Raw genomic sequence first — 15,361 nt, 5'->3', positions numbered from 1 at the left:
TATATATATATATTAAAGTAAGATATTTTAATTGCACTGGTTAAGATGCCGCTGTGTTAGGTAGCATTGAGGTGGCTGTGGGCATTTGGGGAGTTAGCTAACGACGTAAAGTTGGAGACACACTTAGTTTGAGTTTAGTGGGGAACATCTATGTGTTTGGGTCACTTCCACATCAATTTCAGTTACTGCTGGCCATCCCGGTATAGAGGCAGCTCCCAGGCTTCCTACCACCCACTGCGCCGTAGGTACAGGGTGGGACACGGTGAAGAGAGGGGTACCATACAGGCTGACAGCAGGCGCATGGGGGTTGAGGGGAAAACAGGGTTTGAAATGTACAGAGCCAGAAGCTGGTCTTCTGGAAAGTTGGAAAGTTCTTATAATCCTCTGATGTATAAAATTACAAGTAGAGGATTTGGTTCTCAGGGCATAGTCAGAACAGAAATCAGCGCACACACTAGATAATGCAACATTAATAATTGTTAATGTATTTTGATGGATTGAATGCCCCCCCCCATTTAGACGTTGAAGCCCTAACACCCAATGGGATGGTGTTTGGAGATGGGGCCTTCAGGAGGTAATTTGGTTTAGATGAGGTCATGAGGATGGGGTCCTTATGATGGAGTTAGCGGCCTTATAAGAAGAGACCAGAGAGCTTGCTGTTTTTCTCTTTGCCGTGTGAGCATAGCCTCTGCAAGCCAGGGAGGGCTCTCACCAGAACCCGACCCAGCAGGCACCTGATCTCAGACTTCCCGGCCTCCAGATATGGGAGAAGTAAATGTCTGTTGTTTAAGCCACCCCATCTAGGGTATTTTGTTTTAGTAGCCCAAGCTAAGACACACATTATACTTCTTTTTTCTTTTTGAATGGGAATTAGGTTAGAGAGAATTGTAATTCCTGCATTTGCAGACCGGAACCCCATAGCAGTACTACAAACAGCAAGCGTGTGTGTGAGGTTGCAAGCTTTATGCGTCCCACCTATCGATATTAAAAAATAAATTTCAACCAAGCACATGAGAAGAAATATTGAATTCTTCTACTCTCTCTTTAGAAAATATTACAAAATCATTTTCATTTTGAGATAATCAGAGTCTATAGCCATATATGTAGGGGCAAATAAAGTATTGTAGAAACATGCCAGTCAATGAATATAAATCATATTATTTTCTGAATTTTATAGGGTTTGTGATGTAATTTGTGTGACTTCTTTTCTCATTCTAAATAATATCCATTTTGTCCCTAATTTTGATTTTGTAAATTGTATGTTTTTTCTTAAACAGGCCCTCCTCCCAAACTGCATGCATTTCAGGCCCACAAGCCCTGGACCCACTTCTACCAGGAGGAAACAGGAATGAGGGAATGTTTTGCCTTTCCTTCTCACCTCGTCCAGACTGAGCTGTGTGTTCTGTTATACTTAACATCTTCTGTCCTGGAAGAGGACCAGATGGCCCTACTCATTCCCTCCCCGTGTGCCCTGATGACCCCTGGCCCCTGACCCTACTCACCCACCGCTTCCAGCCCCTCTGTCCCCACCTTTGGACGGCTCTCCACTGGCTCTTCCCTGTCACACCACAAGCACGCTCAGAAGTGTCATCCCCTGATTCTGCCCACCCACTCCCTGCCTTCCTCTATTTTAGAAGCTTCCTGACTCTTGCCCCCTCTCTCCATTAAATGTTTTGAAAGAGAAGCTCCTATATATGGGCCTCTGCTTCCTCATTCCTCACTGCATTGAGATCTGGTTTCTTGCAGCTTCTGGGAACCGTTCCCTAGAGTTGTCACTGCCGGCCTCTGGCCACTGGTCCTCCTTCCAGGGGGCCTCTCAGCTGCCTCTGCCGATGTCTTCCCCACTCTGCCCTGCATCCTTTCGGTCCTGGCCCCCGTGGCCAGGTCTCCTGGTTCCCGTCCTTCCCCTCTGACCACTTGATCTCGGTTTCTTTTGCCACTGCCTCTCCTTCCCAGGTTCCCTTAAGTACCTACCAGTGTCCCCCAGGCTCCGGCTGCTTGTCTCCCCATCTCCCATGCTCTTCCTGGATATGCCTGTTGATTCTGTGACAAGTCTCTGCTTGACTCAGCAATGAGATTTCTATTCCTGCAGTCGATCCTGAACTTCGTAGCCACGGTTGCAGCTTTCCACTGGAAAGCTCTAACTGCTTTTCATCCCTACCATCTTCACAAATGAAGATCCTCCTCGCCGTGCTCCCCAAACCTCTCCTCCCTCCGTGTTCTCCATGGTGGAAGGTGCCACCGCCAGTCACCCAGGTACTCTTGCAGCTTCCTTGCTTACCTCCTTCTCTCTTGCTCCTCATCACCAACCATTAACAAGCATGACTTATCTTACTTTTCGGTCAGGTGTTCTTTTTTTAAAAAAAATATTTTATTTCTTTATTTGACAGAGAGAAAGAGAGAGCACAAGCATGGGGGGGGATCAGCAGAGAGAGAGGGAGAAGCAGACTCCCCACTGAGCAGGGAGCCTGATGCGGGGCTCGATCCCAGGACCCCGGGATCACGACCTGAGCTGCAGGCAGCCCCTTCCCGACTGAGCCACCCAGGCACCCCTCAGTCAGGTGTTCTTAATTTTTTTTTTGAATCATTAAACCTCTCGGCAGCATGATGAAGACTTTGGACTGCTTCAAGAATAATGCTTTTTAGGGGCGCATGGGTGGCTTAGTTGTTAAGCGTCTGCCTTCAGCTCGGGTCATGATCCTGGGGTCCTGGGATCGAGCCCCGCATCGGGCTCCCTGCTCAGGGGGAAACCTGCTTCTCCCTCTCCCACTCCCCCTGCTTGTGTTCTCTCTCTCTCTCTGTCAAATAAATAAAATCTAAAAAAAAAATAATAATGCTTTTCAGAGCATAAAATACAATATAAAGGATCACAAAGGAAATATTTTTTTTGAAATATGGTTTATGAAATTATAAAAAGTTTTGATATAGTAATACATGTAATAATGCATTAATATAGTATTAAATACTCAGATCCAATGTCAGGTCTAATTACCATTATTTTAAAGTAGTGATGAACACAAACGATACTCAGAGATACCAGCTGAAATGTGAAGTGAAAAATCTGTGATTTCTATTGATGATAGAGCCATAAATATTGCTAATGTTGCTACAGTAGGGTTTTTATATTAATCATCAGAGAATATGATACATTTTAGTAAGAGAAAGGTAAAAATAAAGATATAATGTTTCTCCCCTACAAGATCACAAACCCCTTGAGTTCTTCCCAGGTTAAGTATGCCTGCTTTAAAATGATCTCCAGCACTTGCCTCCTCTTTTCTGTTCCGGCTGCCAATGACCTAATTAGGGTCCTCTGTCTGCATGGGATCTCCACAGGCCCCTAATTGTCTCCTCCCCTCCCTTCGAAGCCTGATCTTATTATTGCCGTGTGCCCAGCATACCTGAGCCAAACCCCCCCCATCCCGTCCCCTAAACTGGGTGCTAAGTATCAGGCCTTGTCTCCTCAGTAGAGCTCAGATTCATCTACCTTCTCCACCTGGCTTGACCGCCTCACTTGTCCATTAGATGGCTCACAGCCACCTTGCTCCTGCCCTAGCTTTGCCTCACCAATCCTTCCAGAAGCACAGATATCCCTAAAACCCAAATCTGATACGACACTCCATTGTTTCCAATCCTCTCCCCATCCTCAGTATAAAAATTTGGGTTCCTTAGCATCCTGTGGCTTCTGCCCACCTTTCCACCCAGCTCCTGCAACTCTGTTCCAGTCACCTCTCACTTCTGGAGTCACCCAAACTGGAGGATGATTGGGGGTTAGAGCAAGGGCTCTGGAGCCAGACTGCCTCAGTTCAAATCCTGGCTGCACCGCTCATTATGTGTGTGACCTTAAAAAAAATCAGTCCATCCTCTGTGCCTCAGGGACCTCAGCTTTAAAATGGAGCCATAAGAGCACTTGCCCCACAGGGTTGTGAGAAACACACGCAAAGTGTTCAGACTTGGCGGGGGGTGGGGGGCATGAGGTATAGAAAAGCTCAACGACAGAGGGACCCTGTTATTATTTAATGTTTGCCTCATGAGGAATGGATTTTCTCATGTTTTCTGCTTGGCCAACGGTCCTTTCAGACTCGGCTCAGGCATCTCCTCCTCCTGAGAACCTTCCAGGACCTGGGCTGGTGGGGCTGGGCGAGGCTCGGGCTCTGTGGCTCCCACCAACCCATCACTTAACTGCATCCCGCACCGAATGTGTGGTCCTCTGGGTGCGGGATGTGACTCCCTCCTTTTGTAACCCAGGAACTGCACAGGGTGGGTGTTGAGAGGCTGAATGGATTAAAGAGAGAATGCAAATCAAAGGACAAAGTGTTAAAACAAAGAGGAGCCAGTTCTCTCCTACTCTCCTGACAATTTGCTTTTCCAAGTATCATATACAGCGTGGACTTACCTGACCGTTTTTCTGAGAGGTCCTGTCTGTAGTGAGCACTTCCCTGGCCAATTCTTGGGCCTGATAGCATCAGGCTTCTGAAAAAGGGGAAAAACCTGCAGTGTGTAGGGGGAGGGTGGTGCACAGGACGCTGGGCGACTAGGAAGCCCTGGGCCTGTTCCTCAGCAAATAGGCATCCAAGGATAGGACAGCCACTCAATACTCTTCTAGCAAAGGAGACTACAACAGAGAGAGCAGGAATTGAAGCATAGCTTTAAGAATGGAAGAGAATCACCTGCCGCGTGAGCCCTGTGGAGGGCACATCCAGTGTGGCAAGGACCCTGACTTCAGCCAGAGCCGTCCTCATTCTTTCCTTTTCAAACATGACAGAAGAATTCATGTTTCTTGGGAAAAGGTGAAACCATGCAGAAGGGTAGAAAGGAAAAACAAACAAACAAAAACCTCAAACTGCCTATTCCCCATAGGCAATCTCTGCTTCTGTGCAGATTTAAAAACACACCCAGGGAGGCTTGCCGCTGTGTTCAGTAGGGCTACAGCCATGCTCAAAAAATCAGGAATGTGGGCGCCTGGGTGGCTCAGTCGGTTAAGCGGCTGCCTTTGGCTCAGGTCATGATCCTGGAGTCCCGGGATCGAGTCCCGCATCGGGCTCTCCGCTCAGCGGGGAGTCTGCTCCTCTATCCAACCCTGCCCCCTCTCGTGTGCATTCTCTCTGTCATTCTCGCTCTCTCAAATAAATAAATAAAAATCTTTAAAAAAATCAGAAATGTAAAATTATGCCTGGATTTGTCCAGAGAGACAAAATGGATGGAAATGCTTACCACACTTTTTTTTTTTTTTTTTAACAGCGGAAGGAAGAAACGATTTAAAATATGACACGTACCAGGAGCCCTTCCCATCAGAGACGGTCTGCGGTGTTGACTCTCGGCTGCGCCTTTCCTCGCGGTGACCCCAGGAGAAATGGCCCACGCTCAGAGCGCGGTCAGGAGGGCCCAGCGTTTTGGGACGCCCTGCGGTCAGGCCGCCTACGCCGGGGCCGCAGGGTTCAAGTTCGAAAGGTCTGGGTTGGAGGCCCGCTGTGGGACGAGCGAGGGAAGGCTCGCTGTTTCAGGGCTGGGCTGGGCTCGGGGACCTGGCAGCGGAGGCGGGAGGAGGGACGTCGGCCCCGGTGCCACCTTCCCTGGCAGCCCCGTTCCTCGTGCCACCGGTGCGGGCAGGCGCGGGCGAGGGGAGGCCCTGGGCGCCGGGGCGTAGGCCCGCAGAAGCCACGGCTCCGCCAGCGGAAAGCCGGGAGCCGGGAGGGCAGCCCCGGCCGGGTCTAAACTGAAACCTGGCCTGCCGGCCGAACAAAGGCCTCTTGCGAGGCGCAGCAAGGGGGGCGCCCCGGGGTGATCCTTGAGGGCGCTTCTGGGGCCGCGGGGGGGGGGGGGCGGGCCCAGACCCTCCCTGGCTGGGGTGTCATTGCCAACACCCGCTTGGGGTGGACCAGCCTGCCCTCAGCCGGCACCCCTATCCTTTGCTTCCAGGCGTGTCTCTCTCTCTCTCTCTCTCTCTCTCTCACCCTCAATTGCGGGTGAAAGATGGATTGGCTGTGGTACCTTTGTTCCCGGAATGCCCAGCCTGCAGTGCCCACACAGTTTTCAGACAGACAGGGCTGAGACCAATCTTCCTCTTTGGGGAGGAAGAGGGTTTAAAGGAAAGGAGCCCTTGGAAACCAATTTGCTCTAACAGTGTTGTCAGGGGCAGCCCACAGAGGGTTCTCCCCCTAAGGCGGTCCTGGTTACCTCGTGCCCGCCGAGGAGGAGCTAGCTGGCTTTCTGTGGGGTGGGAACACCGTGTTCACCTTGGACTAGTCAGAGATACCTTTGTGAGCTTTAAAATGCTCCAACTCCTACGTGGATTAAAAAAGAAAAGGGTCGCGGCGCCTGGCTGACTCGCTCAGAAGTACAGCAGGCAACTTTTGATCTCAGGATTGAGTTCGATCCCCACGTTGGGTGTGCAAAAAAAAAAAATCGTAAAAAAAGAAAATCGTCAGTAGGAAAAGCAAAAACATTTAGGAAGTAGGGAAAGTAAGCACGAACGGGGAGCAGAAAACATGCTAGAACAGAAAATTCTTCTAATGTTTAATTTTAAAGTCTTTTAAATAAGTGTTCCTGTTGGGGTTATAAGTGATTTTATTTTTTATTTTTTAAAGATTCTACTTATTTGACAGAGAGAGACAACAGCGAGAGAGGGAACACAAGCAGAGGGAGTGGGAGAGGCAGAAGCAGGCTTCCCGCGGAGCGAAGAGCCCGATACGGGGCTTGATCCCAAGACTCTGGGATCACAACCCGAGCTGAAGGCAGACGCCTAATAACTGAGCCACCCAGGCGACCTGGAGTTATAAATGATTTTAAACAGCTAGCAAGCCAACTTTCGGCCTCCAAGCGGTTACCATTGTTTACGCTCCTCATTGGCTTACTGCTGCCTCCCTGTGTCTGATCTGAAAATAACAACACAGTTTTCTGCTTCACAAATAAATGGTGGATCCCTCCCCCCGCCAGTCCATTAACTCCCATGACAATAAATCACACAGAATTAAAGCAATGCTTAAGCTTGTTAGTGAGAGCTGTATGACCCAGGTGAGGTTTTAATAAGTCTTTCGTTTTAGAAGACATCATTATATCACCTTTTTTCTTTTTTTCAATTCATCCTGCCTTTGCTGGAAGGATACATTTAAAATGTAATCCTTAGAGGGAGGGGTTATGATTATACTATCAATGTGAGTCTTAAAATGCTACCCCCTTGCAGAGAAACTACATGACTTATTCACTGATGTGCATTACATTATATTTTATACCATTCAATAAAAATCCTATATTCAGGATGATCGAAAGTTTGCACAAAAAGTCTCCTATGTGAGATAATTTCTGAAAAATGGCTCAGACAAATACACATCAAAGTGCAACCTCCTTGTGCTCACCTGCTACCTTTGTCTTTAGTGAGCTGACAGGATCAGCATCTTGATGTGAACCAGCCTGCCTCTGTGGGTTTGTACTAAGCACCAATTCTTCCTGTTTCTTGCTCATCCATGTAGTTTATTTTAGTTGCTTCTTGCTTCATAGCAACAGGGAGCCACACAGAATATCATGTTGTCCTGGATGGAATTGGGAAAATGCCTTCCATCCTGAATAGATCAAGGGGTTGCTCCCTCTTGCAGAAACATCACCTGCCTGGAGGAAATGGCCACTTGATCCTAACACTCATCCCAGATTCTTTCTATTCTGCAGGGGTAGCCCTAGCGTCACTCACTTCCTAAAGTCACCTGCCACCTGCAACCTTCTGTGGTTCCTGAGTGCTTGTCTGTGGATCTGATCGATTTTTCGCTGCTCAATCCAAAAATAGCTCTGAGGGAGAAGACGTGGGCTTTACCTCCTCCAAAGTAATCAAACAGATCTAGTCAAATTTCGTGCCCACATAGGATGCTGTAGCTTCCCGAAGGTAAATTCTCTTACACCCAACCCCATGTCTGCTCCCAAAGGGAAGCTGTGAAGGGCATGGAACGGATAGCCTGTATTACTGAACACATCAAATTTGTGTGCCCACCTGGGCGATGTTGAACTTGTTCTTCTCTCTGGCTGGAACTCTGTCCTCAAGTCTTGTTATTAAGATCTCAGATAAAATAGTTTCTCCATGACCTGATTTCATTTTAATAGCACTTACCTGAATTTGTATTATGTGCTTATTTGTATGATGAGTTTTTGTCTGCACCCTCTAGAATGTCAGCATCATAAGAGCAGGGAAGGTCTTTGCTTTGGTTAACATTGAATCCCCAGCACTTAGAACAGTACTTAGTGCATATGCTCAACAAACGCTTTTAGAATAAATAAAAAATAATGCAGAGTTTCCCTAACTATCATCTTAGCTCTTGAGATTAGGAGCCATATCTTATAATTTCTGCTCTTCTCCACAATGCCTGGCATGGCATAACATGTGCGGTTGGATTTGTAAAAATGCTTGTTGAGTGGGGTTGAGCAGGAGAAGGGGTGCGTGTCAAATCCTCAGATGGGTCAAAGGCAGAGTGGGGCGGGACCCCACCCTTATAGAGCGCACAACGGCCGTACTAACCTTGCAACGTGGCGCTGGGTGGGGAAAGCAAGAATAAGGCAGTGCACCCGCAATAGGCCACTAGGCCTTCTAGCACTTTTGCCGGTCTTGGGTTCTACTTTCCCATCATCATGCAGTTCAGAATTTTATAGGTGTGAATCAGAGAATGCCAGAGGGGCCTCTAGAAAATGTATGGTGATGGAGACGGTGGGATTTTGTAGTGCTGGACTGGCTGCTGAACAGATTCAAGTTTTCCAGTTATTGATTCATCTTGCAAGAGACTTACCGAGCACCTGCTTTGTGCCAGGCATTACGCTAGGTGCTGGGGAACCCCATGCTGTTCCCAACTTGACAAGGAATGTCAAACACGGCAAGGATTCCTGATTCGTATATTGCAAGACTATGGGATCGTATGCTAAACCCTATAGCCCCTCTGTTTAAAAATGCCTTAGCAGGTCACCTCACAGTGCTATTCAACACTCACCTCTCCGGGGCTGGTGTTTGCTAAGTAATTTGTGGACTCCTGGGTTGGGAGGGCTCCTTTGGGAGTTGCTATCCTTCTGCCTTTAGCAGGCAGAAGAGTGAAGAGCATCCCCTGCCCCGCACCGCCCCCCCCCCCCGCGACATTCCTTTGTCTCTCACACCGTGGGGAAGGAAGAGAGTCTCCTGTGATGTCAATTTTTAATTCCTTTTGGTTGGTGATGAAATAGAAGAGATTGGCCCTATGGCCTCCTCTGTACATCTGCGTATGTATTAGTATTTATCAGTCATTAAACTTCTACGTTAGTCTATAAGCCATAATGCTGATGATTGTATTTTTAAATGAATGCATGCAAATACACCTAGGAGCTGGACAAAGACAGTATCAAATACATTCATTAATAAATAATCTCAATACTATGCATTTGCAGGCTGAAAATTTTTTTTAACTTCAAAGAAGAGCTTTCATATCTATGATCTCATCTGACACTACATATTATTATTTTAAAACTCCTCTCTAGGGACAGGTTGTTCCATGCATGCAAAGGCAGGCTGGGTGAGGATAATGAAGGCTACCTGACATCCCTCCGCAGGGCAGTCCAGCACGCAGGCCCATCGGGTCTCGTGAGGTCTCTCCAGGCTGCTTTAAAAAAAACTAAAGGCAAAGATGAAAAAGTACGCTAATTTCAAGCTGCGCTGGGAGCACATAGACGCTCGGGGCATGAACAGGGGAACTAAGGAAATGAGGCTCCTTTCAGGACCGACTTTGGAGATTGTACAAACAATGAGAAATAGATGACTTCAAACTCCTGTCAGGCATCCAGAAAGCCCAGAATTGGAAATCTCTGCTCTCCTGGGATTGCAAAGCCAGTTCCTGTTTACCCTATGTACAGCTGTGACATTTTTTCCTGTCTTCCACAATTTCTCCAGGAGTGTGCCTTCATTTTCAGGAAGATGAATATATTTTCACCTCATCGTTTGGCTTTTCCTGTTAGGTTTCCTTGGGAGTGAAAACCCCGTGTCACTGTTTTCCTAAGGTTGGGCTGTGGTTATGGAAGTACCCTCCTCTGAATTTGTTAGAGGGACATTTTAAAAATAACTCAAGTAGAAGTTAAAAAAAAAAAAATCCCTGCTGGTGAGACTCTCCCCCAGTGCTGTCTGTGTTGTCCTAATACCAACCTGTGGTGTTTGTACTTCACAAAAAGTCAGGCCGCGTTGCCTTCCCTTGAGTGGACACTGTAAAGATTACTTCAGAATCTCCTACCTGGCTATCTGATGGGTTGACCCGGGCACTGTGGGTGGTGGTGGATTCTTCCACCCTGATGACTCAACCAAGCAGAAATAACTAAGCTGTGATTAACTATTTTAATTCTTGTATTTTCCAGGGTAAGTGGAAGGACTTGTAACCCAGTTTACAACCGCCAGTGGGTCCCACCACATTGCCATCCCTGCTTTGACATAGGTTAGTTTCTCGCCAGATACCACGTGCCCTTTGAGAATGACTCTCATCTCGCCTGCTGTTTTGAATGAGTGTAGTAGCCTCGCCTGCACCTCGGCATGCAGTGGGCACTCAATAAATACTGAATGAGGGCGCCTGGGTGGCTCAGTTGGTTAAGCGACTGCCTTCGGCTCAGGTCATGATCCTGGAGTCCCTGGATCGAGTCCCGCATCGGGCTTCCTGCTCGGCAGAGAGTCTGCTTCTCCCTCTGACCCTCCCCAGTCTCATGTGCTCTGTCTCTCTCTCTCTCATTCTCTCTGTCTCAAATAAATAAATAAAATCTTAAAAAAATAAATAAATACTGAATGAATGCAGCTTAACATCTATCATTTGGTCTCTGGGGGGTGTCTCAGTTTCCTCTATGTAAAATGAGAGTATCGGCAAATGATTGCTTATATTTCTTCCAGTTTTAACATCCTCCGAGGCCTTTGGGATGGCCATTTTAAATTACCTCCCATTACGAAAGCTGTTTCCAAGCAACAGAACAGTATTCCCGGAATCCTTGCCTGACCTCTTCAGCCCACAGAGATGTTGCTCCCTGAGCCTGCCCCACAATATTATCTGTAATGGATATTTATTTATTACCTAGTGATAAAGCTCCAGGTTGTTATTCAGCTTTTCCTTGGTGTGGGTCCAGTCCTTGCGATTAAAGTGTAAGCTTCCCAAGCCAGATACTATCTGAAATGAGCTCAGTATTTGTTAAATGAATGAATATTATAACAAGGAATAATCTTCATTCTATCTAGAGGGAATTCTAGGATTAAGGCAAGCAGAAGAATCCAGGGTGAGTCCCAAATATGTGGCTTGGGAAACCTGGTGTGTGATGAGCTGTTCTTCAAGACAGGGCAGGTTTTTGGGAAGGAGGAGAAGAGATTGTTTTTTTTTTTAAGATTTTATTTATTTATTTGACATAGAGAGAGGCAGCAAGAGAGGGAACACAAGCAGGGGGAGTGAGAAGCAGGCTCCCTGCTGAGCAGGGAGCCCAATGCTGGGCTCCATCCCAGGACCCTGGGATCATGACCTGAGCCAAAGGCAGACGCTTAACGACTGAGCCACCCAGGCGCCCCAAGATGAATTTAAAGAGAAGCTGCATTCTATACCTTCTTCTTGAGATTCTCAAAGAATGTTGACCAAGTAACGATTTTGAGACCTGAGATTCTGGCCAAAGGAATATATTTTATTGTGTTGAGCCCAAAACTTCCCAAATAGTTGCATGTGGTTTTGGAAACACTGGTATAAGACAAGAAGAGAAGCAGGGCTAGGAAGGAAGCCTGCAGAACAAGTCACTTTTAAGGAATAGCAGGAGGAATTTGAAGTAGAGTATCCAGAGAAGGAGGAAGAGTTTTAACCACTGGGCTTCAATCCTGGCTTAGTGCTTCCACAGATACAGGGAAAACCAGAGTCCCATCTCTCGCCACGGAACAAGGGAGTCTGTGAGCCCCGTCTGGGAATGTGCAGGGTTCTTGGGAAGACAGAAGGCACTCAAGCCCTTCACTTCCAGTTTCAGCTCTCCTATCACTCTCTCTTCTCAAAGAAATCACCTCTTTGGCTAAAAGGAAGCTCATATTAACACTCTCAAGTTCAACCCGAGAATAACCACCCACTCTTGTAACTATAATAAATCAGTCCTTAAATTAGATCTGATATAAGCAAAGACAACACAAAACTTTAACAGCATAGAAAAAGAAATGCTCTGAGTGACTCACCTCACTCACTGTCTATCATCTGGGACTGTCCCCAGACTTCCCCTGACTGTTCCTTCTTTTTTTTTTTTTTTTGACTGTTTCATTTCAACCTCACAAGCATCAGTTTGTTTGTTTTTGTAATTCTCTAATTTGCATATGGGAAGTGGAGGAGGGGTGAAGAAGGTGAGCAAGGGGATATGTGAGGCACTCATGATGGTGAGCTTGAACCATGGAGTAGCCACTTCGGAAAAGAGTTTAGAAGTTCCTCAAAAATTAAACACAAAATTACCATATGACCCAGCAAACAGTATGGGGTTTCCTTTTGGAGTGATGAAAACATTCTAAAATTAAAATGTGGTGATGGATATGTAAAACCACACATTGTACACTTCAAAGGGTGAATTTTATGGTATGTAAGTTATGTCTCAATAAAGCGGTAATTTTAAAAAAGAAGAAAATGCAAGGGGGATGAATTCTTTGCTTTCAAGATAAAATTTTCTTTAAATCATATAAAATTGGTGATTTGTTGTTTGCTACTTCTTTGCTCCTCAAATGCCTTATTAGTAGTAGTTTGCTTTCATGGCTATGTGGCAGCCGAGAGACAGTGTTATCTCCCATTCCTTTTTTTCCAGAATAACTCTTTTTTCTTAAGTTTTTATTTATTTAAGTAATCTCTACACCCCCCATGGGGTTCGAACTCACGACCCCGAGATCAAGAGTTGTATGCTCTTCCAACTGAGCCTGCCAAGCACCCCTCCAGAGTAATTTCTTGGTGGTAGAATTAATCTTTCCCTAACTGAGATTTCTTTTTCTACTAGAAGTACAAATAACCCCCAACTATTGGATTCCAAAGTATTTGTACCCATAGCTTTGTTTTGACATTTCTACAAAATCATGTAAGACATGTTTGTTTATATAATTTATTCGTACATTTCTTAGCTCACTTTTCCAAAAGCCAGGTATGTTGAGGTATAATTTATATTCAGTCAAATTCACACTTGGAAGGTTTCCAATTCTATGAATTTTGGTGAAAGTTTATAGTCTTATAACCACTACCACACAAAATATAGACTATTTCCATTACCCTAAAATGTTCCCTCCTCTCCCCACATCCAGGCCCTGTGACCCCCCTGACCTGATTTCTGCCCTTAGAGCACGCTTCAATTCCTAATCTGTGTTCTCCTGATTTCTCCTGAGATTAAATCTCTTTACCAGGCAGGATCCTGCTTTGTACCCAACGTGGTAGTTGGCACCTTAAAAGTTGCTCAGTAAATAGATGCTGAGTAAATGAATGAATTGTTTGTGTTCTAGATTCTGCCAAGTCAAATCAGAGACTGTTCTCTGATTTCCAGGATGTGTTATTTGAAAAAGTGTGATTAATGTTGGGGAGAGCTTTCTCCTAGAGTTCCTAATTTATAGTCTTTTATTTTATTATTATTTTTTAAGATTTTATTCATTTGAGGGGCGCCTGGGTGGCTCAGTTGGTTAAGCGACTGCCTTCGGCTCAGGTCATGATCCTGGAGTCCCAGGATCGAGTCCCACATCGGGCTCCCTGCTCAGCAGGGAGTCTGCTTCTCCCTCTGACCCTCCCCCGTCTCATGCTCTCTCTCTCTATCTCATTCTCTCTCTCAAATAAATAAATAAAATCTTTTAAAAAAAAGATTTTATTCATTTGAGAGAGACAGAGAGAACACAAGCAGTGGGCGAGGCAGAAGGAGAAGGAGAGACAGACAACCCACTGAGCAGGGAGCCTGATGCGGGACGCCATCCCAGGACCCTGAGATCATGACCTGAGCTGAAGGCAGATGCTTAACCGACTGAGCCCCCCAGGTGCCCGAATGTAGAGTCTTTAAAAAAGGGGGGGGGCATCGTGATTTCCAACTTCAGAGATTTTGCTGAGCGTTTCAAATATTTCATTTGAATGTTTGATTCTATCCACCTGAATGAACAAGTGGAGGTAGAATCTGGGACCAAATGCAGCTGCTGCTCCCCAGCTCTGATCACTCCATCTCCACATGGCATGGCCCAGGGTCTCCTCCGGAGCTTCCCTAAACAAGTTCTATGGGATTCCAGACCCATCTTGTGAACACCTCCGGGGTGGAATCTTACACCAGCTTGAGTTGGACCTTAACCTTCCTCATCATGCAGGGTGTGGCCCTGAGAAAACCCACCTGCTGCTGGCTCATCAGGCAGGCTCAGTTCCCTTGTGTCCTTCAGATGTGATTCCTCTTCTAGCTTGATACGAATCAGAAAATTGACATCCCCAGAAAGATTACAAGAGGCAGTGAACGAGATTCACCCTTGTCTGACTGGTTTTAGGAAATGGCCTGGTCCTTGAAGAGAACTGCCCTTTCTTGAAAGGTGTGGGTGCTTTTCTCCAGACTGGCCTACCAGCCCCAAACAGGTGGGTCCCTAGGCACTTTCTGTGGCTTGGCAGTCCTCCCTCCTACCTGTTGACCCAGAGCACAGCCACCACAAAACAACACAGCATTCCCTCTTGGAGAGGTTGCACCTTGCCTCCAAGATGAAGTCTGCATGCTGGCATCAAATTGTATCTGACAGAGACCTCATTCCCTTCCTTCCACCTTTGCCCTCATACTTTGCTGTGTGGCTTCCCTGGGTGAGGATGCATTATGTAAGCCTGTATCCAGGCCAAACCTTTCCAGGTGTGAACTTTTTGATACAAGGTGGGGTTCTGTTAGATGTTGCTAAATAAACCAAATGCCAAAATGGTGTTAATTGTGTAGTTCATAACCCTGTGGACGGATAAACCATTACTCAACGGCAAGGGCGGGGGGGGGGGAAGGGAGCGAGAGAGGGAGGGTGGGTGCTGGAGATGGGTAAGCTTCAGAAAAAGGGAAAAATAGAAAGGACAAAGAAAAAAAAAAGGAAGCCGGGTCAAAGTAGAGAAAAGCTTATATCCCTCACGCAGATCTTCTGAGGCTGTGATACCAGACTTCCGTTTTATTACTAGCACAGTAAGAAATCTATTTCAGTTCATCACGCGGGACGCGCACACACGTACACACAGGTATAAAATAAAGTAGAAAAGAAAATCGTGCGCAGCTAGCCACAAGCGTGGGAAACTGGCTCCTCCAGCACGGATGTGGGGGGCTGGTGGGGGGCGCTGAAGCCCGGGTGCAGCCCGCCGCCCGCAGGGCCCCCGCGCGGGGGAGGAGGGAGGGCCGGGTGTCCGCGGGGGCGGCTCAGGCTCCCGGCCGC

At 46.7% G+C, this 15,361-nt stretch overlaps 1 protein-coding gene across 4 annotated transcripts in view; it reads right to left on the bottom strand.

Annotated features, from left to right (window-relative positions):
• The window catches only part of PYGL (glycogen phosphorylase L), a 100,586-nt gene that overhangs the window by 16,403 nt on the left and 68,822 nt on the right, over positions 1 to 15,361 (bottom strand). The gene's annotated exons all lie outside the window — the stretch shown is intronic.

The sequence above is a fragment of the Eumetopias jubatus genome, unplaced genomic scaffold, assembly GCF_037043125.1.
Source record: "Eumetopias jubatus isolate StellerSeaLion01/CBP00866 unplaced genomic scaffold, mEumJub1_p1.0 scaffold_7, whole genome shotgun sequence".
Taxonomy (NCBI): domain Eukaryota; kingdom Metazoa; phylum Chordata; class Mammalia; order Carnivora; family Otariidae; genus Eumetopias; species Eumetopias jubatus.
The sequence above is the reverse complement of the archived record's forward strand: the minus strand, read 5'-3'. Positions and strand labels throughout refer to the sequence as shown.